Source organism: Danio rerio, chromosome 5, assembly GCF_049306965.1.
Source record: "Danio rerio strain Tuebingen ecotype United States chromosome 5, GRCz12tu, whole genome shotgun sequence".
NCBI classification, from domain to species: Eukaryota; Metazoa; Chordata; class Actinopteri; order Cypriniformes; family Danionidae; genus Danio; species Danio rerio.
Genome location: NC_133180.1, coordinates 22,486,541 through 22,513,221, shown reverse-complemented (window position 1 = coordinate 22,513,221; position 26,681 = coordinate 22,486,541). Strand labels below are relative to the sequence as shown.

Below are 26,681 nucleotides of genomic sequence, written 5' to 3'. Positions count from 1 at the left end.
TCATTCAATAAAGCATTTTTGCAGAGCTGCTGTCTGTGTGTCAGCGGTTTAGTCTCTGTTGTGAGAAGAGCACCATCAGCTGATCTTCTGAAAGCCAGCATTAGCTGAATAAACTGATCCCCTCAGATGGACTCGGGGAAAAAGTTCCACCAGATCTATATAAATCCTCCCTGGGGTTGTGGTGAGAAGTGTAAACAAGATTCACGTGACTGGATTGTTTTTGGACTAAATGACCAATATGAGGATCTTTGATTGTAAGAGAACCGTAGCATTGTTTAATTTTTTTACATATCAGATCTGTGAGGACTGAATAGAGAATTGTTTGTTTTTATGTGGAAAAATTGCTGTTTATTTACAGTGTGCAAGTCAACAGCTTCTGGCGCCTTGAGAGTCAAAAAAGAAACATGCTGGAAAATAAAAATAAAAATGAGACCGCTCCTGACAATAACTGAAGTGAATGTATTCGTCTGTGAAAGAAACTAAACAATTTTAGAACATTATAACCTTTTATTCCACAGCTTTGGTAAACATTCCTGAGCCAGTTCATGACTTTTTGGCAGTTTACAGTATGCATGGGTGCAAACTTGCACATAAGTTGATGCTACTTGTATACAACATTTTTTAAATTTGTTGCAGCATCCAGTAGCAGCACAAGTACTGTTTTGTTGAACTATGTAACATATGCATCCTACCTCTCCATTCTAAACAGTGTCAGCTTATGTGTGAGATTACACTGCACATATGTCATTATTCAATAGAACACTTGTTTCCAGACGTTGGTGGAGGCTGTAAATCATTGTAAATGTTGCAAATAATGCTGACTGTCTTGCACAGACACATCATTTTAGTTGCTAAAATAATGTATCATTAAGAGCCTCTCGTATTACATTAGTTTTGCCTTCATATTATATTGACTAGAAACGTTTTTTTGGGGGGGTGTTCCAGCTAAATTTTTTTTTAAACCTTTGATACTTAAGTGTTAAACACTTTTATGGTGTGTGTGTGTGTGTGTGCGTGTGTGTGTGTGTGTGTGTGTGTGTGCGTGCGTGCGTGCGTGTTTTAAATGTCAACATTATTTAGAATGCACTACTTTTAAGTTTCCATGACAACACATTTCCAGCACATTGTTAAACAGGTGACACCACAACTCTGACAATTAATGTATATTTGTTTCTTTTTTTTCCTTTTTCCCTCCTTATATTTTCCATTATATTATAAAATATCTGATATTCTGATTCTCAAATATGTGTTCTCAATTTGTATTGTGTAATTTAAACAACTTAATAATAATCCTATTATTTGACTTATTATGGGTGATGGTCTCTGCCATATTAGCCTGTGCTGCAGTGGAGAGAATAAAGCTGCTAGATTTACAGCATTGATCCCAAAATACATAAAAGTAAGTGGCTGTTTAACTGGAAGAAGAATAGAGTAAATGTTCTAGTAACCTAAACAGTGTGTATCTGTTGAGAATGAAGCACATTATCTGATTATGTTTAAGAATAATTATCATTGCCATCTCCATAGACATTTGAATGTATTTTGCAAACCAAAAATCTTATGATTTTCTGTGTATTTGAAGGAAGAATAAACAAATAAATGTTAATTATTTGAAAACATTGACAGATGCCAATCACTTTTTTTTTCTGGCTCAGAGCGAGCCATTAAAGGAAACAGATTTGAATTTAGCAGCTGGACAGTGAATGTTTTCAAAGTGTTAAATCACATCAAAGTGATATAAAACATCAAAGTGTTAAATTTTCTACTGTAGGGAAACAAGAAACACGCTTTTGAGTAAATTAAGATCAACTGTTTTTGGGGGGTGAACTATCGCTTAGAGGCCGTGTGTTCACCAAAACATTTTTGTCAGAAAATCACAGTGTTTCCATGAAATCACTTGTATGTGAGCACTTAAAAGCATTTCTGTGGTGTAGTCTTTTTTTTTTTTTTTTTTTTTTTTGATTGATATGCTGATTTTGCAAGAAATCGACTGAATGTCAGAATGTCATGACAGTGGTCAATGTGGTATTTGTCACTCTCCTCCTCCATTTTGATTGGATGTCTGGCTAAAAAGTGACAGCGATGAGTGCTGTTTTAACAAAAACTGTGACATTTTTTTTTAATTCTCTCCGACTAATAAAAACAGATGCTCAGTGTCTCAGCATACTACTGGTGTTTATATAAACACTGCACTCCTATTAAAAAAAACTGTTGAAAAAAATATGAAAGCACATTTCACATAATAATTGAAAAACAATAATAATAGAATTAAATTGAAGTTGAAATAGTCTTTTCAGTAACCATTTAGTTTAGGCAACAATTCATACTAATATCTACTGGCTCATTACCTGCCTATTATTAAGATATTACCATTTATTAGTAGTTCTAAAATATGATTGTATTCTGCCTCCTTAATCCTACCCAAAACCTAAGCCCAACTTCTACCTTAATAAATATTACTAAAGGAGCTAAGTAGTAGTTTATTAAGCTACTGTAGTTTAATACTATTAATTGTGAATTAAAGTATTAAGTATTACTATATTTTCAGTTGTGTTGAGTTAACTAAGTGAAATGGCTTCTTAAACAAGAATTGTTTTTTATATAGAATAAAAACAATAATCTATGAAAAAAAGTCTTAAGTTTGATTGCACAGTGACTTTTAAAGAGATACAAAGGAATGGCTTGTGTTTTACTCCCTTAATCCCACATCTTTCATTTGACTTTTTTCCAAGTAAAGATTTGCCAGCAAGTCTCTACGGGCTTCACAAAGAAGAGTTTCCAATGAAGCTTCACAAATGAGAGTTTTAAGCAAACCTGGATTTGTGAGCAAATAAGTCATTCCTTTAATATAGTTAATAAAGTATAAGCACCTGGGAATACTGGAAGTCTGAAATACGAGTTTATAGAAGAAAAGTGCATTCACTATTCATATGAAAGGTTACAGAGCTACATAAAATAAATAAACCAAACACAATTTGTTTAAATAGGTCAGTTTTTTTGTTGGCCAAAATCTCTTCTAAGCAGTTGTACTATATTCTTTCCTACAGTATATTGCACTGGGCCTGATTTTCTCTATGTTTCAGTTAAGTTGACATTGCAATTGATTTGATAATACACACTATATTTATTTTAGTGAGTTTAGAATGCATTCATGTTGCTGAAACAGAAGGGAAAAACTAAACAAAAACAAGAAATACCAATGTTTGAGTGAACTCATAAAATGTTTACCTTGAATGCAATGCAAGTCACTTTAGATAAAAGCACCTGCCAAATGTGTAAATGTGGATGTAGAAATCATCCAAACCAAACAATTTTCCACATTTCAGAAAACCCTCAAGCTCGCATCTTTGTCTAAAAAACACACGCGCATTTAAACTGACATTGCTGGAGGCAGAAAAACTCAATCATTATTGGACACGTATACGCTTTCGCACATTAGAGCTGGAAATATATACAGGCTTGTGGTTGGGAGGGTGTTTATGAAAGATAAGAAAGGGTTCTGTGCTCTTTAGTAGTTCGACTGTCTGTATAAAGGTGTGCATTAAATCATTACACAACACACCGATGTTTACATGTGACTTGCACACGTGTTCACGAGGAACGTCTGCTTTGAAGACGATTAGATCGCTAGATTCGCTTTTCCTGACAAACGCAGTCTGACGGGCATACAAACAGATTTGTGTCTGTCAGTAAACAAATCATCTGTGCTATTCAACACATGCATCCACACACACACACAGATCCACACACCAACAGGGATTAAGAGATGGCAGAAATACTTAAACAGAACTGACAGGGGGCAAATGATTTTGACCCCCACCAAACACACACAGATCACATTCACATGATCGCACAGACGAGCACTCGTATATATGCATGCACGCACACACATATACACACACACAGACTCGCAAACAAAACACATACTTTGCCCCAGGCAAATGACTTGTACGACAATAATTTTAAAGGATAAAGGTTCAAAGCGAGACAAGCCTGTTATAGGCTTTGACGTGTGCATGCTTTGACATATCTGCTCCAAAAAACACAATGCAGCCAGCATTCGCTTCCCAGCCTCAAAGGAGCATTTTCCTGTTCTACAGATCTGAAGAGCTCTTCACCTTGCTTATTCTCTTTGTTTATATATTGCACACTCAATTAAAGTTTAATTAACTCACCAAAACACCATTCATTGACCTTTCATTACCCGCCCTCTACCCGCTTCTCCAGTTCTCTTCTGCCTTCATGCTGTTTCATTTCTTTTTGTGCCTAAATGTTCCCCATGCTTCAGTCCTGCACTCTCCAGCCGGTAGGGTTAGCAGAGCTGGCACCAGGGACTGGACACATGGGGCGACAGAGAAAGAGTTAGTGCTCAGCGGTTTTCTGGACCACTCAATACGAAATGTTCATCCAATCAGAGGCCCCGCTTTCCCATTCAGGTCCAGCTTTGGTCGAACATTTCTCTCTCAATATAAAAAAGAAAAACTATCCATTTGCACCTTGCTTACAATTCATCTGTTTCCCCACAATAAAGTGACGGATCAAGTACACAAACCCCGGAAATTCCCATTGTGATGCATTATAAACAGAATATTTACCTGTTTTCATTGATTCAGCATGAGTAATTAGCACATGCATATGGAATCATCTCACTGAAGGAATTATTTCAAACACTAGACTGAAGTTATGAGGTAAAACTATGTTTTTTATATATTATGTGATGATTTCAGGTTCAGTATTCATTGGGAAGCTACAGCACAGTACACAAACAGCTGTCATTATTGCAGAATGATAATCTTGATGTTATTACTGATTGATTAAAACCTATTTTTTGGGGGGATGGCGTAGTTATAAGTATACTACAACTCGTGTAGTAAGAACTACTCCGTCTGATTGTGTGTGCTGGAGGTTTACGACAACAGACTTTATTGGCAACCCATGCATGAAAGTCTTATCAGATGAGTTGTCCAGCTAAAAGTAAAAAAATAGTACTTTATTTGTAACATACTTGAGTTTTCCATGTATTAAAAAGCATCTATTTAATCCTCATGATTTGTAAAGTAGCCAGTATAAGTCAAAAGGGAAGATGATGCAAGCAGGTGTGTTTATATTGTGTATACATATTTGATTGTATATGTATTGATTTGCAATTTTATAACCAAAATGTCACATCATATTGCCAAAAACAAAATATACCGAAAAGTATGTAAAATTGACATTTAAACAAAAAACAAGATGTATAAATGAATGCTATGTTTAAAGAACTTGTCATTTTACCAGAGATGCAAATAAGTTGGCTGTTTTACTTATAGTAAACATCAGTGTTGTGGAATTACAACATTGAGTTACTCTCTAAAAAAGTAACTGGTTGCTAGTTACTAGTTACTTTTTAAAACAAGTAATGCATTACGTTTCCTCTTGAGTTACTTTTGCGTATTACTTGGCTGATGCTTGATCTCTTTCAGAATTTTTTTTCTTTCTTTTTTTTAATAGAGGAGTTCTGCAATTAACAACACACTGTATAACCTACACCTACATTTAGCTTAAAAAAAAAAACAGAAAAAAAAAGATATTTTAGGACAATGTTATTCAATTCAATACACCTTTATTTGTATAGCACTTTTACAATGTAGATTGTGTCAAAACAGCTTCACATAGAAGATCATAGTAAATTGTCAGTCCATTTTTCAGTGTTTCAGTTCAGCTTAGCTTAGTTCAGTGTGGTTTATTAATCACTACTGAGAGTCCAAACACTGAAGAGCAAATTCATCGATGCGCAGCTCTACAGGTCCTGAACCGTGCAAGCCAGTGGCGACAACAGCAAGGAAAAAACTTCTCCAATTGGCAAAAGTAAAGAATTAAAAAACCTTGAGAGAAACCAGAGACAGTTGGGCATGACCATTTCTCCTATGGCCAAACTTCTTGTGCAGAGCTGCAGTGTAGGAGCTGGAGAAGGTGGACGTCAGCGAGACACGTTGGCCCCGGAGCATCACTGTTATCTATTATCTGAGAACTTCCTTACCCCAGAGCTATACATGCTGTATATACAGATTAATGAAAGTTTAAAGCATCGTGTTTGCTACTTTTATACTATACGTGTTAAGTAAAATCACTGTCCATTGAGATAATACCCTTTCTTCGATTTGTTCAAAATAATGAACACATTCTCTCATCGATTGCATTATTCATTGTGACTTTATATTTAATTCAGCAATTTATTTTTTAAAAGCTAATGAATTAAACTAAAAAGCAACTTACATTTTTAAAAAGGTAACTCAAATATTATTACTTATTTTTAAAGTAATGCGTTACTTTACTTGTTATTTAGAAAAGTAATATTATGACATAACCTGCATTACTTGTAATGTCTTACCCCAAACACTGATAAACATGATGTTTCTAAATCACACGCAGTCCTCAGATAATACCAAACCAGTGTGAATACTAATAAGGTCAAAGATGTTTCTTTTGTAATTTTTATGAAAAAGTCACTATTTGAATGTAAAATTAAAGCTTAGAATTAGAATGTTTTCATTATATCTTTATTTATCGAGTGACTTTTTGTTTCTTTTTATTTTTCAGCTTGATAGTTTACTCAGGCTTCTTAAAATATGAAATAAACAAACAGTTTCACTATTTTTATGTGAAAAGGATTGAAATTAATAAAAAATCTGAACAAACAAAAAGCCCTAAACAAAACTAATAATGGCTCCAAGTTATAAGTCTCTGTTTATAAAAATCTCAAAAAGTGCTTGGTTACCAAGGAGACAACTGTGTCAGAAGAGAGCATGATTGAGATGAAGTGACACATGCAATGTGTAAAGAGCAACGCATTTTTTCAGATCAGAACAATAACATACAATAAGACCAATATTTCTGTGGTTCGAAAGAAAATGATCCTAACAATAAATGAAATCGGAATAAGTTAAATTTGGAAAGCAAGACGCAACCTAAATAAATGACTGTATTCACCATGTTTTTATTTTCATAAATACAAAAGCCATTTAAACACTATGCACAACAAATCTTCATATTTAAAGTCCACAATGCTTGTAGCCAAAGAAACTCGCAATTATAGGTTTGAAGGATGACACGTGTTGAATAATGAATGAGTTATTTTTGAAACTCATCTTCAGCTTTTCTCTCCAGGTGACACAAAGTGAGTCTAATGTTACAAAGCCAAGGTATAATCCCAGAATTAAAGCTTAATCCATTCTCACACCGGCAGTTTACCTTCCTTCACGAGAGCGAGAGACATGATGAAAGCATAATGACAGATTTCTCTGAATGCTGAACAATTGCATCAGGGTATATCAGGGTACGCTGGTCAAATGACACACAATACTGCCTTACCAGAAGTCAAACACACACGCACACACTTAAGAGCCTTCAGGAGGTTCAAATCTACCGCACCATTTGGCAGTATATCATTTTATCTTGTTTTATCCATTTGTGTGTGTGTGATTGTTGGCGCCAGCAGAGATCTATTTGTCAGATTAAGGCTAGTCTAGAGCTAAACTTCACCCTAATGGCTATTCTGGCTCTCAAATACTCCAGAGTTTGAGAGTGAGTCTTCAGAAAGAACGACATTCAGTCTGTTGGAGTTTAGCTTTGAGTTAAAATACAGCATTCACTGAACACACACATACACACACATGCGCATACACCGGAAACTTTCTTTCATAAACTTCTACAGAGCCAAACTTCAGCCATCTGTCGATCATAACAAATCCTAATTATTTAACTCTTCCACTCAAATCTGCTCTCTCTCTCTCTTTCTCTCTCTCTCCCTCTCTCTGTCCATCTGCTGGGTGAGAAACTGATGTCTATAGACAACCGGTGATCAAACATGTCTTTTTAATGCATGTCTCCATTCAGTTCAGATGACATGTGTTCACTCACTAACTCTCCCTCATCATTGCTTCCACCTTTATTTTTATAACATTATGCCTATAAATGTGCTATTGCTGAATTCAGAATTTTATCATCCATTTGTGGAAAAAAAGTCATGTTAAGTGACAGGGTTAATCTGATGAAATTTGCTCAGTTAGAAACTAGGGGTATAACGGTACATGTACTCATCCTGAACCGTTACAAAACAGGTCGGTTTATTGCATGTTCATGCTTTCATTTAACGGCTTAGTCCCTTTAATCATCAGGGGTCGTTACAGCAGAATGAACCACCAACTTATCCAGAATATGTTTTACATAGCAGATATATGTTTTAACAACAGCTGCAACCCAGTACTGGTAAACATCTATACACACTCATTCACACACATACACTACGGGCAATTTAGTTTATTCAATTCACCCATAGCGCATGTCTTTAGACTGTGGGGGAAACTGGAACACCTAGAGGTAACCCATGCGAGCACGGCGAGAACATGCAAACTCCACACAGAAATGCCAACTGACTCAGTCAGGACTCAAACCAGGGACCTTCTTGCTGTGAGACGACAGTTCTAACCACTGAGCCACTGTGTTGCTTCATAATGTCATAATGTTAAAAAAGCCTCCTTTACCAAGTTGCCATAAAATGAATCATTTTTCATGCCAACTTGCTACTTTAAACAGAATCTTGCAACGTTTGCCCTGCATGTCCCATTACTTTAGTACTGACATTAGCTGTTTCCATCCACCTATTTTTATGCGAATTTTGCATATGCACATAAAAAAAACGGTTGATGGAAATGCAATGATGTGCATAAATAAAAAAAATATGGGCATAAAAACATATGCAAAAAACTGAATAGGATAAACCTTTTATTTGGTAAGAGAAGATGCGCTTAAACTATGATGGAAACATTTTTCCTGAACAAATTCCAGTATGTGCATTAAAAAAAGTAATGTGATTTTGTTAGAGATCATGAGATCATGTGCTGATAAAAATGTGTTTGAATGGACAAACCAGCAGGCGAAGCACATTGCAAAACATCAGAAGTGTTTCTTTGTTAATTCTGAAACACCATATTGTTTCAGTATTAGTGTTATTATATTATCAATTACCCCTAGAATCAATAGCGTCTGTGCTCCACGTCTGACACCTTTAAACGCCACCACGTGTGTCAGGATTGCCTTCTGAGGCACAAATCATTTTTTTTAATGAAAAATAGATTGACGCAGCTTCTCCTACTGCAGCAAATTCAGTTTTTACTGTTGATATTTGTTGCGTTAATCAAGAAGTGACGGTTTTGTTCGCTTTGACTCATTGGATGGAAATGCTGCTTTGTTCGCACGTCTTTAATGCAATAATCCAGTTTTGCCTATAAAGTTCATTCGCATTTTTGGATAGAAAGATAGCTATTGATTAGTGGCGCTACATGTAAAAGTTGCAGTTGCAGTTCTTTTAACTTAGCAAGACATCTAAAAATGTGACACCAAACTATTGAGGTGGTCATTTTGACCGATTTTTAATTTTTGCAAATTAATAACTTTCTTGTAAGAAAACACACGTGTATAATTTTACAACCCAGGCTTATTTCAATTACGTACCCCTATATACATTTCTGTAGAGTGCCAAATACGTTCCAGGAAGTAAGTTTTTTGCCTTTTTTGTTTTCGGAACCCACCAGAGGCCTCTGTGTATGCTTTTTGAGATCTAAATTTCTCTTGTGAGTGTGATTCGCACCTGCTGTTCTTGTCATTCTGCAAAGCCCACTCTCTGCTTTTTCGCTGATCCACTGCCCTGTCCCGCTACATCCACCCTTAACCGACCTGCAATTAATTATAATGTATTTTTTTATTACCCGACCCGCCTAACCTGCAGATTATCCGCAGGGCCCGCGGATATAACGCATCACTAACGGGAGGCAAAATACAACCTTTACGGCTACAATCGTAAAATTAGTTTCAGACAAAACTGCAATGTATTTTACGGGTTAATATGTCATGTAACACTTTACAAACTCAATATATGTATATTTTTTCATCTATTTAATTGTAAACTTATTTAAATAACAAACTTAGATAATCAAAAATGAACATCACTGTCTGTTACAGAGCCTGTCACAGAGGTCAAGCCTCTCACCTGAGAATGTTTACATTACTCAGAGAGGACAAGCCTGTCTATCTTTCAATAGTCTACAGTGCAATTATTTATTTAATTTCAGTTTACTTAGTTAAGATGGCTGCACTAAAGAGAATCGTTTTTTTTTCTGTCTATGTTGAAGGTATTTGTTTAATTTTAGTTGTTTACTCGGGTATCCTGACTGTATTAAAATGTGATGGCAAAGTTAATAAAGAAAGAAGTTCAGTTGTTCTTGTAATTAAGTGAAACTATTGTTTCTTAGCATTGCTGTTTAGATGACATCAACCCTGACCCCACAGCAAACAGAAACCGAACCGAACCGTGGCACCAAAACCGTGAACCGAACCGAACCGAACCCTGCCTTTGGTGTATCGTTACAAATACATCGTGGCAAAAACATAACATCAGATGTTTTCAAAACAGTCATGAAAAAGGCTTTTCCCCTGGTTGAGAAATTGAAAATGAAAGTTAGTCTTGGACATTAGCAGGTGGTCTAACTATACATTTATAGGATGTATTACCAAAAAGATCATATTTTTAGAGGGATGACTTAATTGAGTATGATGAAGGACATTCAAAGTTTAATTTCTCAATTTAAGCTTTGAATGTAACGTGACAAAATGACCTCTTAATGACAACTAGAGTAATTCTAGTAGTTATAGAATTTTAGTAGTTCTAGTGTTAAAGTGAAAGTGAAATCCAAATTTACAATGTTTATTTTGCTAACTCAAATTGTTAGTGTGCAATCAGCGCAAGTTAATTCTCTAAATTAGTTTTGGTAATCTTCAATCGAAGTCTGACCACTTGTTTCCGTGTATTGAGTGGTGGTTCTCTGTTGATGTCAGTTTAGCAGCTTTAGCCATAATATTCTTAACCACACCCCTCTTACAGTTAGTTTGCTATTAGGGAATGATGTGCAAAAAAAAACCCACCCCTACTTAATACTTGTATTTAATTGGAAGTACATCAACAATCTCACATACACTATATATCTCCTCACATGCACAAGAGCATGATTGAATACGAGTTAACCACTGCATTTGCATTTACAACAGATGGATTGACTTCCCCCGCAAGCATTTTCCATAAGAGTTTTCAGTCTCCTAATTATAAAGTTTTACTCTTATTATTCTATTTATTTTGTTCTTTTTTTATCACAAGATGCTTTTCGGTTCAACAGCTGATTGTGATAAAACTAACTGCTCCACCTGTTTAAAATAAACACACTAAAAGAAACAGTGGGGATTTGTTGCTTATTCCTGTTGTACAAACATGTATCGAACATTGACCCCAAAACCAGAGGTACATACTAAACCACGACTTCTATGTGTTGTTACACCCATTAAAAAGACATCACCAAACCTACTTGTATGAGGGTAGAAACATAATTATTGTAATTGTGTATTTATAGATTCAGCATTGTACTGTGTGCAAAGTAAGACTGAATATGATGCAGTTGTTAGCAAGGGTTGTCTATTTTCAGCTGTGTGTCTTAGTAATTGGCAGTAATGTTAGTGACTGCTGTAAATGGTTTTAATAATAACGCTTGTAAAAACAAGGATCTGCTAAATGTACTGCAAGTGGAGCAGTAACAGAAAAGTACCCCTTATAAATAATGTAAACGGAAAGCAAAACAATGTGGGGAAAAGGACAAAAAAAATCCTAACACTTTTTGCTCAGTTATTTAGACTATAATTATCTTAAAGATTGAAAATTGAGCTCATTTAGCAGTCCTCACCCATCATGATTAAATGAATAACTTAATCAAGTAGCATACAATTAATCTGAGAGTTCAGAAAAGGCTGTGCTACAGTACATCCAGCACTTATACTGGGTAGTCACAATGGAGGAGTTGCAATAAATGCAACTAAGTAAAGTTTCTTTGGTAATGCAAATACTTATTCAGATGCTATTTTGTATATAAAACACACCCTAAAACATAAAACATTCACAAATTAAGTTGTCAAATTTACACAAAACCCATAAAAACAAAGCAAAAAAAGCAAGTTTATTAGAGGAAAAGTTTATTCTTTAACAGTCCCATTTCTTCTGTTATTGTAATGCATTATAAACTGCATTAATAATACTAACACAATGTGTGTGCTGGTATAGACCATTTTGAGGGGTGTGACCAAAAACAATGGTCCCAGCATGTTTCCTGTTTTACATTTTTAATTTCTATAGCTTTCTGAGAATTTAAAAAGAGCCACAAATTGGTAAATAATGTTGTGATAGCTGTTTGATTATTAAGTATGATTGAAATACCTCTTGTTACAGTTGTGAAATAGTTTGATAACAAGCAGGACATGTTCATGGGCCAATTACATTGAAATGATATTAGACAAATTAAATTATTGTTTTGTATGTCTGTATGTCTTTTACACTACACAAAAAAATTACAATGCATCAAAATACTTTTTTTCAGATTATTGACTTATCCAAGACTTAGATTATGATGATGATTATATTAATTATAGGGTGACACGGTGGCTCAGTGCGTAGCACAGTCACCTCACAGCAAGAATGGTTGCTGGTTCGAGTCCCAGCTGGGCCAGTTGGCATTTCTGTGTGGAGTTTACGTGTTACAAAAACATCAACAAAAAGGGAAATAGTATACTGTACATACTTACATATACATAGTACAAAAAGATATACAGATCAGTAAATCAAATCACCACATAAATAATAACATGCTCAGGAAAAACAAGTACGGTTCAAAGTGAAATTTGACAGCAAAGTTAGCTTAAATACCTTAAATGATGCAATGGACCAAATGTTAGTTGGTAAATTATTTCAGTCTATTAGACCATTAAATATAAACACTTTTTTACCAATATATTATGAAAACGAGGAACAAAAATGTCTAAACAGAATGTCTTACTTGATAATTTAAGGGAAAAAATACAGAATATTGTTGTAAATAATAAGGATACTTAAAATCAATATATTTAAATATAAATTGAAGTCAGTGAATATGTCGTCTTGTGTGCAATGATGGCCACTGCAGTAGATCATACAGTACATTAAACAATGATGAGTACAAAAAGAACAACATAGAACTAATCTGCAAAGTGTATTGTATGCCGTATAATAGTTTTTTCCAACTGATTTCTCACACAAAAAACCAGAAGCTGTTTCTCAGCCTTGAACTCTAACTCTCTAACTCAAACTCTACCTAAAACACTAAAATCTAACAGGAAGCTACTTGCTCTCCTTTTCCCAACGCTACCAATCAAAACACTTCATTTATTCACGCACACATACTCCTCAAATGTGGAAACACTCATTTCTTAACTGATCATTAACCAATCGCTGCTTTATTTAGGCCTGTAAATAGGTCAAATTGGTGTTCTGGTCAAAAAAAAAAAAAAAGGTTTGCCAGCCATCCGATTTCTTTTTTTTTTATTTCTACCTACCCCCTTATTCACCTTTACTAAATGCCAAATACATTTAGAAAAGAGTAGAACTGAAGAGTAGAAAGTAAATTGTTTCAAAGCCTGGCTTTGTAAAGTATATGATGGCCAACCCTACACCTGCATGATGCTTCTCCAATAAATGGATGCTTCTCCCCCCTGAAACGCCCCACAAAAACGTTTACAAAAAACATATTTGTTTGTATTTTTTTACACACAGTATGTTTATGCTTTTGTTGTATGCTACTATATACAACAGCAATGTTTGCTCTAATAAATATATTTTTTAAATTATTTTTTTCATGTGATTGGTGTTTACAGTTTAGCTCTTACTCCTCTCAGCAGATTATTGTCTCTGTTGAACATTGTATTCAAATGTAGATGTAAACTTATAAAAGAGCACAGAACTTTAGAACAACAGTGTTGACATGCTATATCCATAAGTGTTCTATTATGAAAGAAGTGTTTGCCGTTCTGATGTGTGTTTATGGCTTTTTGAAAGCAGTGTTACATTTTGAAAGAGATATATGGCATTCTGCATTTTGTGTGTGCATTTTGAAGAATTGTGTGTACATTTTTGTGTTTTGAAAAGAGGTGAGACTGTTTTAAAAACGTGTAAGCAGTTGGAAAAAAACTGTAAGAGGAGCAAGATCTAATTTATTTATCTAATAATGCAGTGTGAAAGAATGTGTATGGGTGTTTCCCAGTACTGGGTTGCAGCTGGAAGGGCATCCGCCGCGTAAAACATATGCCAGACCAGTTGCTGGTTCATTCCACCTCTAAAATAAGAGACTAAGCCGAAGGAGAAAGAATAAATAAATTAATAATAACAATATTTATTAATTTATTCATTCATTTTATTTTCGGCTTAGTCCTTTTATTAATCAGGGGTCACCACAGTGGAATAAACCGCCAACTTATCCAGCATATTTTTCACACAGCGGATGCCATTCCAGCTGTGACCCATCACTGGGAAACCCCCATACACTCCTTCATTCATACATATACACTACAACCAGTTTAGCCTATTCAATTCACCAATAGCGCATGTCTCTGGACTTGCGGGGGAAACCGGAGCACCCGTAGAAAACCCACACAAACACGGTGAGAACATGCAAACTCCACACAGAAATGCCAACTGACCCAGCCGAGGCTCAATCCAGGGACCTCCTTGCTGTGAGGCGAACATGCTACCCACTGTGCCACCATGCTGCCCCATAATAACAATAAAAATAATAATAATAATAATAATAAGCAATGCTAAAATAACCAAGAAACAAATGATCTTAGTTTAGAGTATAAGGTATTAAACTCACGCCAGTTTAAAAAAGAAATAAAGTTTGATACATCCATAATATATATTTTTTTCCTCTACATGTACGTATAACTTTTTAAAAAACTTTTTTTCTGAATTGCCTGTAAAATGCAGTAGCAATTGTTGTTTACCCACTGCTGTCATTTCTGTTGTGTGCTTATTTTATTTTTAAGAAGAAGCACATACTACACATTCACCTGAACGCTATATAATACACATCATCAGTATTGCAAAATCACCGTTACCCATTGTTTAAAAGCAAGCAATTCTCGAACAAGTTTCCCCTTGAATAATTCTTTGAACAGGTTTTGGAATTCCCTGTAAAGCGCAGAAACAACACAACTTGAATAGCCTAGAAAGTACACTCATCAATAAATAAAGAGCAAGATCAGTTTTACTACTCCCTCCCCTATACAGGAAAGACAGCAGCCATGTTGAAGGCGTTTCAGCCCAACAAGTGCGATCACACCAAAAAAACTCCACCGAGTGTGATGTACAAGAGGCCTGCACATAGCAACTTTTAGGGCCTTTGAAAAGTAGACTTGAGACCGTATCTCCTGAAGGAGGAGAAAAATATGGCTTGGTCGCTGGAGATCTGATGTGGTGGAAAGCCACTTTATGATTTTTCCCTGTTTCATTTACGAACCAAACAGAAGATGAAACAAATCCATGTTTTGAGAGCCTGTTTATATGAGACAGGCTGGCACACACACACACACACACACACACACACACATTCTCTCTCACTTCCTCTCAGCAGCTCATCACCCGGCCTTTGATTTCCCGCTGTTACTGTGGCATTTGTTTCCATGGTTACCAAAAACACTCAAACTGAGACACAGACAGTCATTCGGGGGGAAAAAAAGCAAACAGTTGTCACTAACCTACTGTGCACACTTGCACACACACTCAGCCTTGTGCAAATTTTGTGCAAGTTTACAAGTTGGTTAAAGTATTTTTTTTTCATATATATTGTTTTGGAAATGTTTGGCTTGGATGATGTTTAGTTTTAAATGAAACCATTTCTGCTGTAACCATTCAATTGCTTAACCATGTGAAACAATAGCTCAATTGATAAAGTTAATTATCTTAGCATTTTTTGAAAACCACATAACTTTTTGTTGCAGAGCACAACTGTCAAAAGCAGATATAGTGAATTGGAAAAATAAATAAAAAAATAAAATTCTGACCTTTTACCAGGGGTGTTTGTTTTACCAGGGGTGTTTGTTTTAAAAAATAATAAAAGACGACGTAATAATCTGTTCATTTAAATTGATCAATCTTTTTTTTATCTACAGGGTTTGGGAGGTAAGAAAACATTTGAATGATATACAGTAGATATAGTTGAAGTCATCCAAAATAAAATATTGTTTTGAAGTGATGTTGAACAGGCAAGGAGAATTTTCCTAATATTTGAGTAGGGGCATGACAGGGGCGTTACATGAAGAGGCATAACTTGTAGTGTTTTAGATGCGTAACTTAAAGTTATGGAGACCAACATGTCATAACTATGTTGTCGGCAAGGTGGCGCTGTACCCATCAGATATTAACGTCTACATCTACTCCATGCCTAATCCCAACCATCACAGCTATTAATGTATATACTTACCACAAACCTAAACCCAACCATCACAGTTAACGTCTATACCTCACACAACCCTAAACCCAACCATCAACGTTGATAACGTCTACACCTTCCCCAACGCTAAACCCAACCATCACATTTATTAACATCTACACCTACCACAGCCTTGAACTCATCTATCAGTTATTAACGTCCACACCTTCCCCAACGCTAAACCCAACCATCACATTTATTAACATCTACACCTACCACAGCCTTGAACTCATCTATCAGTCTTCTTTCTTAAGACACCTAAACTGTGAATGTAAAGCAAATTATTCATCCACTGTTACAGTTTTAGTTTGGAAAGGTCATTTAAGAGAATGTGCCTCTGTTGAGCGAAGGAGAAAAGGACAGATATAGTCTCAAATAAAGCTTTGCAGGAATCTCATTTTGCATATGTTCGAAATATAAACCCGTGAGACATTTGGCTTTCAATACCAGTAATCTTTCGCTGGATTCTTCCAGGACTTTCATGTGTTTGTATAAAAAATTAATTGACATTTTCCACATCATTTCCATACTTCTCTATAGCCAGTGTTGGATATGTTACTTTAAAAAAGTAATCAATTATAGTTTCTCGATACTTCTCACAAATGGTAATTGAGTTGCTAACTTATTATGTATTGTAATGTGTATTTATATAGCGCATTTATTGTGTATGGCCGTACACCCAAAGCGCTTCACAATCATGAGAGGGGTCTCTCCACACCACCACCAGTGTGCAGCATCCACTTGGATGATGCGACGGCAGCCACAGGACAACGGCGCCAGTGCGCTCACCACACACCAGCTATTGGGGGAGTGGAGAGACAGTTATAGAGCCAATTCGGTGGAAGGGGATGATTGGGAGGCCATGATCGTAAGGGCCGATAGAGGGACTTTGGCCAGGACACCGGGGTTACACCCCTGCTCTTTCACGAGAAGTGCCATGGGATTTTTAATGACCACAGAGAGTCAGGACCTCGGTTTAACGTCTCATCCGAAAGACGGCGCCCACTGACAGTGTAGTGTCTCCTTCACTTTTACTGGGGCATTAGGACTCACACAGACCACAGGTTGAGCGCCCCCTGCTGGCCTCACCAGGCTCAGCCCTGCTTAGCTTCAGTGAGTAACCGGTCTTGGGCTGCAGGGTGACATGGCTGTGTTACATCATTATAAATGTTTTTATTATTATTATTATTATTATTATTTAGAACACAATTATTCCCCATCACTGTCTAAAACCTATAATTTTAAGCATTATACAGCATGAATGAAACATCAAAAGCCCAAAGGGTCTTCTTTGCAATAATACCTAAACTGTGTTTTTAGAGCACTCGTCAGAACCTGTTAATATTTACATGTATTACATGTATCATTTTCAAGTGTGAGTTACAAAGTAAGGGAAAAAGGCTTCAGATCTTTACTTAAAAATCAGTTTACATGCTTCTTCACAACCTAGGAGGTTAATCTCACACTGGCAAAAACAAAAATAATCCATACATGATGTGTTTGGATATAACTCATTTTTTTTACCACACGTCATTATTATTGTTTATTTATTTGTTTGCTGGAAATTAGAGCTGAATTTAGAACTAATTTTAAAAATAACTTTGCACTTACAAAAAAACTCAATATGTAGGTTAATGGATGTCTTTCGTGAAGTGCATACAACACTGTTTGTTTCCTTATCCACGAAAGTAAAGGACTATAGTAAAAGCAAAGTAAAGGGTAAGGAGGCCGACCTCATGCAGATGGTCTGTTTAACCGTTTTCTCGCTAGTGAAACATTCAGTTTTTCCACTTACAAAATCCGCCATGTAAATAGCAAATGCGCCATGGTACGACACAACTGATTCTTAAGGGAATGTGAGATGAGACTCTGATTGGTTTAATGCATGTTATGCTCAAAACACATCCGTAACTCATTAAGAGAATAAGCACAACCCTGTCATTAAAATAGATGTTATTATTGTTTAAAGATAAAACTTTTTCTTCTTTTCCAACCTGTCTTGGCAGCCTAAAATGGTCATCCAAAGTCTGAACATTCTTCTAATTTTCTTGTTCTGGTCTCCACTAAAGAAACAATATGATTATTATTATTAATATTATTATTATTATTATTATTATTATTATTATTATTATTATTATTTTAATCTGTGGGAGTACTACACCTTTAATTCTTCTTGAACAATTGAAATGTACTCTTATGCTCTTGCATACTTCTTTACTCAGCTGACCCAAGGATCCTCTTAATGACACAGTAATTGATTTTTGCTCTCAGTCGGCCATATTCTTTTCACCAGCTGCCCCCAGGCATCGCCATGGGAACAGCATGCCGGTAACTGCCCACACAGTTTCTTTCAATGTAAACGTATATAGGCTATTTGGCATTGACCTGTGATTCACGCCAGGTCTGTACAATGAGATTCTGATATTTGCTCGATTCAACCTATCCAACTTTGTCTACTGAGAGTCTTTGCAACTTTTCAGAATGCTTTTCAGAAGGTTCTGTGTATGATGGCTTTCTTTGAATTCCATATGAAACCTCATTTCTGTCTTCTTTAGTATCAGTTTCGAACACATACACACACACACACACACACACACACACACACACACACACACACCTGTACAGATATCTGTATAGATATGGGACTTCCAATAAATGTAACGATTTGTATGCAGTACAGACAAAAACAACATATTACAGGCAGATACAACTTCAAAAATGACAATTATTCCAAGTCCCCCTAGCCCAAATTATTTCCTTACATAATATTCTGACATTGCAAACACATTCCTGAGATGTTATGTGAAAGCCAATTAGCTCTTGCATATTTTGTAATAAACTTCATCATGTTAATTTTTAGTTTTGGGTTTTGAATGAGAAATAATTTGAGTTAATGGAACGGGTATTTCATGATGATTAAAACCCTACAAGTATACCTAAGTAAATCCCAGATCATCTATGGAGATGACATATTTTCTTCAGTACTTTAGTTTACGTCACAATTCAAGCCTAATTCACACTATGTGCGACTCGCTGCGGCAACTGGTCACTTGACCATTCATTTCAACGGAGAGTGAGCGACTTCTGGCTACCTCCTTCTATGTGAGAGACCAAGTACAGTAGGTATCGCTGCAGCCCAGAGACCTCCAAGTGGCAGGAATTACACCCCAAGTAGTTTGGGTGATCTGCATGTGGGAGGGACTTAAACCATAAGTAGGTAGGGTTTAGGTAGTGTAGGTAGAGCAATATATTAATAATTAAAAAAAATATATATATATATATTTTTTTTTTTTCTAATTATGCCTATTTTCGTACTTGCCATAAGGGCATCCGCTGTGTAAATCATATGCTTGAATAGTTGGCGGTTCATTCCACTGTGGTGACCCCTGATAATCAAGGGACTAAGCCGAAGAAAAACTGATAAATGAAAATGTACAGCTTTACACCATAATGCTGATAAACACTGTTGAACATCATATGTGGGTTCAGGTTGTCATATTGTAGCTACAAACATACATGTATAAAAATCTTTCTACTTTTACAAGTGTGAAAATATGAGAAGTTAGGAGTGAGAATGAAAAGTATAAAATGTTCTTGTGCAGTTTTTCTGTTTTGATAACCCATACAATGTTTGTGTTTTGTTTTCTGTACAGTGTTTGTTGAATTCAAACTGACCGGTTTGGCTGTTTGTGAACTTTTACAGACTTTGCAACTGTTTAATTGTGTTCTTGTGTAATTTGAATATATTTCAATCAACTCAATTTAATGCAGCAATTAACAATGAATGAAGCTTAATGATGTATAATCACTATTTTAGTAAATGAATACTAATTTGGCAGCTCTGCTACCTGGGGATTGTGTATGTGTGCACCAGTGTTTGTGAGAACAATAAGTTGTCCCCTGTGGTGTCCAAACAGACTCAGAGTAGCTGAAATAAGATATATTGTATTATAAAATATGGGATAAGTTTTATATTTATATTTACTTTAATGATATTTGATGTTTATAACTCAGTTGCTAATCAGAAAACATTTAAACTTTTATTTTTTATGTAGAATACTTTAAAAATTTAGATGAATTCAATACATTTTCCATGCATTTTTGAACACAATAAGTCTGTGATGTACTGTTCAATCACAATCTGAGCAAAACGTGATGATTTACACTTCACCCTTGCTGTTTTTGTGCACTCTATATTACTTTTTCATTTCATTTCGTCTCATCTCACACAGCTTTCGAAAGCAGCATACTGTAGAATATTGTTTTGATATTTTCATATATTCCTAGTTAATTTATACGGTTCTTATTTCAGCTTCTACGTCTTCTCCTGTTGCTACATTTTTGCCTCATCCCATGAAAACACCATATGTGTTTTAACACGATTTGAAGTTTGCCTACTTTGCCTGCCGGGTGTTTAACTCTTCAGAGAGAACAACAACTGTCTACTTTCATCATCCCAGGGACAAAATCATGCCGTGTGTTATTTTCCCCTTCAAAAACGCTGCTCTTTTAGCGATGGTTTTTCCTACAGTAGGTGTGAGTAGGTGGCTCGTTTGAACCCTGAACATTAAACAGCTTCAACAAACATCCAGAACAACAACTCTAAAAATACACGACGGAACAGCAGTGCATCATTCATATGCACGAATCAGCAGGTGTTTACTTTACCGCAATTTCACAGGTTTAGATAAGGACCGAACATCAGTAACCTTTTAGTCTCTCCACTCAATGCATGTGCTTTGAAGTCAATTTGATTTCACCCTGTTTGAACTCTTTAGTACTATAATCGAGTAAAAGAAATAAATATCAAGGTAACTGACGTTATACTTTTGTAGAGCTGACTTTAAAACAAGTTACACTCTGAAATTCCTCATAAGGGTTTAATCACACAAGTGGACCCCTGACAAGATCCACCATTTCAAACAAACTCCACATAAGTGGGCTTTAACCCATTGTGGTGGAATGATTTAACTGAAATATGAACGCAAACTTGGACTAAAGACATCTAAATGGGTCAAAAACAAGACATGACCATGAACAGGACAGAATGACTAAGTATATAGTGTAGTTGCAATGTATTTACACATTAGAGTTCAACACAGGCATCTCTTAGCAGCAGAGTGTGATTGAGAAATTCCTGCGGATGCTTTGTGACTCTTTAACACATTTTTATAAGCTCTCGATAAAAATACCATAATGTGCCCATAAAATAAGTGCATTTCACTCGGCACACAGCATTGTACTGGTTGAGTTTAATTGAAAAATTCATATGAGAAAGACTTTTGTGTTTTGTATGTTTAGCTTCGGTCTTTACAACTCTTAACCAAATGATTCAAGAAATCTAGACAATAAGCGCAGCTACTTTAAAAACTCTGAACATAAAAGTTTTGCTATTCATTTCAAGGATATTGCAAGTAACACAACTGGCACATTTAATTAAGCTTGAGATTTTTGAGAAGTAAAAAATGTATAAATGAAAATGTATATTTTTTGTAAAATGTGCAGTCCAAAAAGCTTACAACATTTGACCTTACAGCATAACTGTGACTTTATACAATATATTCAAATGATTTGATAACTTAATTTTACAATCAGCTGTTAATTTTTTTGCTGAGTCATACATGTTGTTCTGTCAGTCAAATGTTAACATGTTATGCATAATTATTGTGAACAGGGATTAAAATTAACAACAATTCATTGATGCAATTTATTATCGTCATGAAGTAGCTTTTTCACCTGTTTTTTTGCTTACAGTAAGCATTTTCATTTGGGAAGACTTTGTACTTAAATTCCAACTTTGATAGTCAAATATCTTACATTTTACTCAACGGCATTTTGATAAACTAGTCATTGCTTTTTAATCATGTGAGTGGGGATACACTTTATTGGGCAAAGCAAAATGTAAGCAACCAATAAGCACACACTCTGCTTTGAACTGTTTTGGTTGTTTTAGTGGAATTCATTCGGCATCCCTCGGTGTGCACATAGACATTCAGATATAATGTAGTTTAATGCAATTTACAGTTGAACCCTTAACTTTAAACTGCCTGCTTTTAATTTTTTCATTTGGTTTTAAAGAATTAATATAATGCAATGCATTAATATAATGCAAAGACCAACATCCATTTGGCTGAAAATTGAAAGGGCCAATTTGGCATCGTATCAGTACTTTAAAGTCTAAGTTATGCTAAAATTGCTGGCAGTCTCACTTTGTGCATTCATTTAACATCACACACTAGGGCTGCACAATATTGGAGAGTATATTAACAATATTGAATATTATAAGACAACTTATAACTAGATAGGTCCAGATCCGATCACGTGATTGGAAATCGGGCCCAATCAGACGCTATTGGTTAAATGCCAGCAAATTACACAGAAGCAACTTGAAGCGGAAAGCGTGAGTACTGTATGTCTGTGGCCTGGAAGTATTAAAGTTGATGACGACAACATTGCCATAGCAAACTCTGAGATCTGTAAACTTGGAATTGCCTGCTAGGTATTTTAAGTTGACGTGCAATTTGTTTTTATATTAGATTTTTTTTTTTATATTTACTGTTGCACTAGAAGTAAATAATTGATTTTATTTATTACTTGCCTGTTCAGGCTACCTCACAGAGATGCTCTGTTTGTTAACAGAGTTGTTGAATGGTAAAATGAGGTGAAATAAAAAAAAAATAAGAAACATACAGACAAACCTTTTTGTTCACTCTTCTTTATTCTTTTTATATATTCTAGAAGTATCGGATCGAGTTTCGGTATCGGTAGATACTCAAAATCAAATGACTCTGATTCTGACTTGAGGGCAAAAAAACCTCATAGGGACCTGTTGATCCCTACTTAAAACTCTGTTTAAATTGAATTCATCATTTTACATAGTTTGGGATTATTTTGTAGAGAAGTATCTGCATAAGACAATACAATTAAACCGATACAAATTAATTTTATGATTTTTTTTTGGAATCTAACAGCATTGAGATACAGAAATTCAATAATAATAATATATAAAATAACACTTTATAGTCTTCATTTTATAAATAATTAAATACAAATAATATTACTTTATATACATTTTTATAACCTCTTAGCTTAAGTTTGCTTAAATCTTACACAGTCAATAGTCTTAAAGACACATCCATCTTTCACTCTACTTTAGGGTTAAACCTTATTATAATCCCAACTTGACATTGCTAATCTTGCGATGTGACTATTGCAGATTCACACATTGCGATGTTGATGCTGAAACAATATATTGTGCAGCCCTATAACATACTGCTTATATAATGGAGGCCGCCATTGTCAAAAATAAATGTGGATTTTTTTTTTTCTAGAACAACCTTAATCTTCTATTGAAATTTTTCCTTCATATTTAATTAAAATACTATTTTAAGCCATTGTATTAAGCCATATAAGTCTTGATACCCGAGGTATAGCTTTAAGTCATAAGTCATAAAATAAAATAAAAATTAAGTAAAAAAAGTCTTGAAATAACCCACTATTGACCTTATTCTCCGCAGACGAGCGGGCGCTGCCATTTGAATCTTTTTGGCACGAGACTTCTGGTCTCATTCACTTCCATTAATTTTTAGACATTAAAAACTGCTCGTTTCGTTGTTTGATGTTGCAAACTGATATTTCCTTGTTGTATTATTCTACTTGGTCTATATAGTCATGCAAACATTTGTTTGTAGAGCAAGTAGTTTGACCGTTTTTTGCGGTTTATTATTCCTTGTCATTTCTCCCATAGGCGACTGAAACGGAAGTTCTAAGACAATCGCGAAAACAGGCGCACTTCCGCATTTGAGAATAAGGTCAATAGGAACACTTCAGGGTCTTTCTAATGAGAATTTTAAAGTGTCCTAGAAATGGTTAAAAATAAAAAGGTGAATACAAACCTTGTTAATTCTTAAAGTGAATGTTTGCCAGTATGCTGATTAACTTAAATTTTTGTGTGATTAGATGATTGTTTGGTGATTAGAGCCACAAACAGTTTTTTTTTTACGTTTGTAAAACTGAAGTAGATTCAACGATTTGGAATCAGATTTATTAATAAATACATTTAGTAACTTTAAGCAGTGATGTTGATAATCTGATAATGTGTTGTTTCTGAATGCCCCGTAACTCAAAAAATTTAGCAGCAAAAATGACAACTAAAAACATTCATTTTAAACCCTGGTTGGTAGCATTTAATAGTGTTTTAGTGTTTAATTTTTCTTCAAACTATGAAAAACACAGTTTGTTCCGATAATAATTGCAGTAAATAATTGCATTTCAGTGTCAGCTATTCTTCCCATGGTAAAAATTCATAAAAATATATTTCCAGTAGCTGATGTGAATATTTCACAGAATCTCCTGCTGTAGTGCTGGACTCCTTTGAATCTATCTTCTGTTTGTTTTGGCATGAGTTTCTATATTTTCTTTGGACTCTCAAGGTTCTGTTTATGCTGAAAAGCCTTCTAAAAAGGTTGATGATTCTGTACTGTCAACCCCAAACCTGCCTATAAACACGCACACACACACATGCACACCCAAACACATTGATATTAGCTTTAATTACTGCGTGGGTTTGTTTGTTTATCATAGTAACCACTTCAACAAATATTGAAGGAATCAACAAGTCAAGATAATGGGCTAATTTACAAAATGGTGTGAGCATTGTGCACGTACATGTGTGTGTGTGTGTGTGTCTGTGTGTGTTTAGAGTGAGAGAGACAGATAGAGAGAGGGGACAATCACATGATGCGGGGTGCCTGGCTCCAGCATATTAATTATCTGATTTCTCTGGTTATAATAGTGCTGATTGAGAGACCCATTTGAAGTAAAATACTCCCCCCACCCTCTTACTCCATCTCTCTCAATCTCCTCTCTGTTCATATCTCCTCTTTTATGCTCATGGTCTTTTTGCTTCGCCTTACACTGCATGCAAATGTACATGAGAAGCTTTTAGGTAGTAGTTTGGCAGTTGTTTTAGTGGTTTTGTCACACATTCAAACAAATATGTGAGTGGCTGAACCAGTGATGAATAATCAACAGACTGCCGTGCGTTAAAGGATTTTAAATGCATGACGCAATAGCAAAGAATAACCTGCCTGACACATAATGCAATTAAAATCCTTTAATGCACAGCAAGCCATTGATTATCCCGCTTATTCCATGGTCATTTGCCAAGTTATAGACAAACTAGCTCAAACTAATGTCTCTTTACAGCACATTATTTGACAGAATGTGTAAAATGAAAAAAATTGTGCGTTATGACACATTAGATCTGATCACTTTGAATTAATCACAGGCAGACAGAAAGAGTGGGAGAGAGAAAGAGAGAGAATTCATGTGTGTGTCTGTGTGTACTGTATATGACACATGCATTTACATGACACAGCTTATAATAACATGTGTTATCGTTGCAAATATTTTTGAGCATATTATCAAGGTGGTTGATATTCATCAACTTCTTGGTAAAGCTCAAGATCACACAAAGATCAGATGAGCAATTCCATGCATGTCAACCTTGTCATGAAAAAACATTTCGTTTTAATCAAAACGGCAAAACATTTTTGTTTAAGCAAGTTTTTTACAGTACTTAAAAATACTGTTTTAAGTGAAATGTTTGAAAAGCTGCCTTCTGGAGCAATTTAAGAATAGTTATCCTTAATCAAACTAAAAGACTGTATATGACTGTTTTCAGTGTTGTTGCTACTTGTATGTTTTTTTTTCACAATGTCTTTAAAGAAACTGATATGAATATATAATTATATATTTTATATTTAGTATATGTTTTTTTGCCATGAAAATAGCCAATGCTGCTGACATGGCATTAAAACCTAAATAAATAAAAAGAATAAATAAATAAATAAATAAATAAATAAATAAATAAATAAATAAATAAATAAATAAATAAATAAATAAATAAACTTAGGCAACGCAGTGGTGCAGTAGGTAGTGCTGTCGACTTACAGCAAAAAGGTTGCTGGGTTGCTGGTTCGATCCTCGGCTCAGTTGGCGTTTCTGTGTGGAGTTTGCATGTTCTCCCTGCGTTCGTGTGGGTTTCCTCCGGGTGCTGCGGTTTCCCCCACAGTCCAAAGACATGCGGTACAGGTGAATTGGGTAGGCTAAATTGTCCGTAGTGTGTGCGTGTGTATGTGAATGTGTGTGTTAATGTTTCAGAGATGGGTTGCGGCTGGAAGGGCATCCGCTGCGTAAAAATGTGCTGGATAAGTTGGCGGTTCAACCCACTCTGGTGACCTCGGATTAATAAAGGGACTAAGCTGACAAGAAAATGAATGAATGTTGAATAAATAAACTTAAAAA

The 26,681-nt window shown here is 35.2% G+C and overlaps 2 protein-coding genes across 2 annotated transcripts in view; one reads left to right on the top strand and one right to left on the bottom strand.

The window, feature by feature from the left end:
- The window catches only part of tenm1 (teneurin transmembrane protein 1), a 542,101-nt gene that overhangs the window by 54,496 nt on the left and 460,924 nt on the right, over positions 1-26,681 (top strand). The gene's annotated exons all lie outside the window — the stretch shown is intronic.
- The window catches only part of LOC141385799 (uncharacterized), a 460,928-nt gene continuing 453,191 nt past the window's right edge, over positions 18,945-26,681 (bottom strand). The window contains exon 2 of the mRNA XM_073952116.1: positions 18,945-18,990. The gene's annotated coding sequence lies outside the window, so the exon portion shown is untranslated. The remainder of the gene's footprint in view (positions 18,991-26,681) is intronic.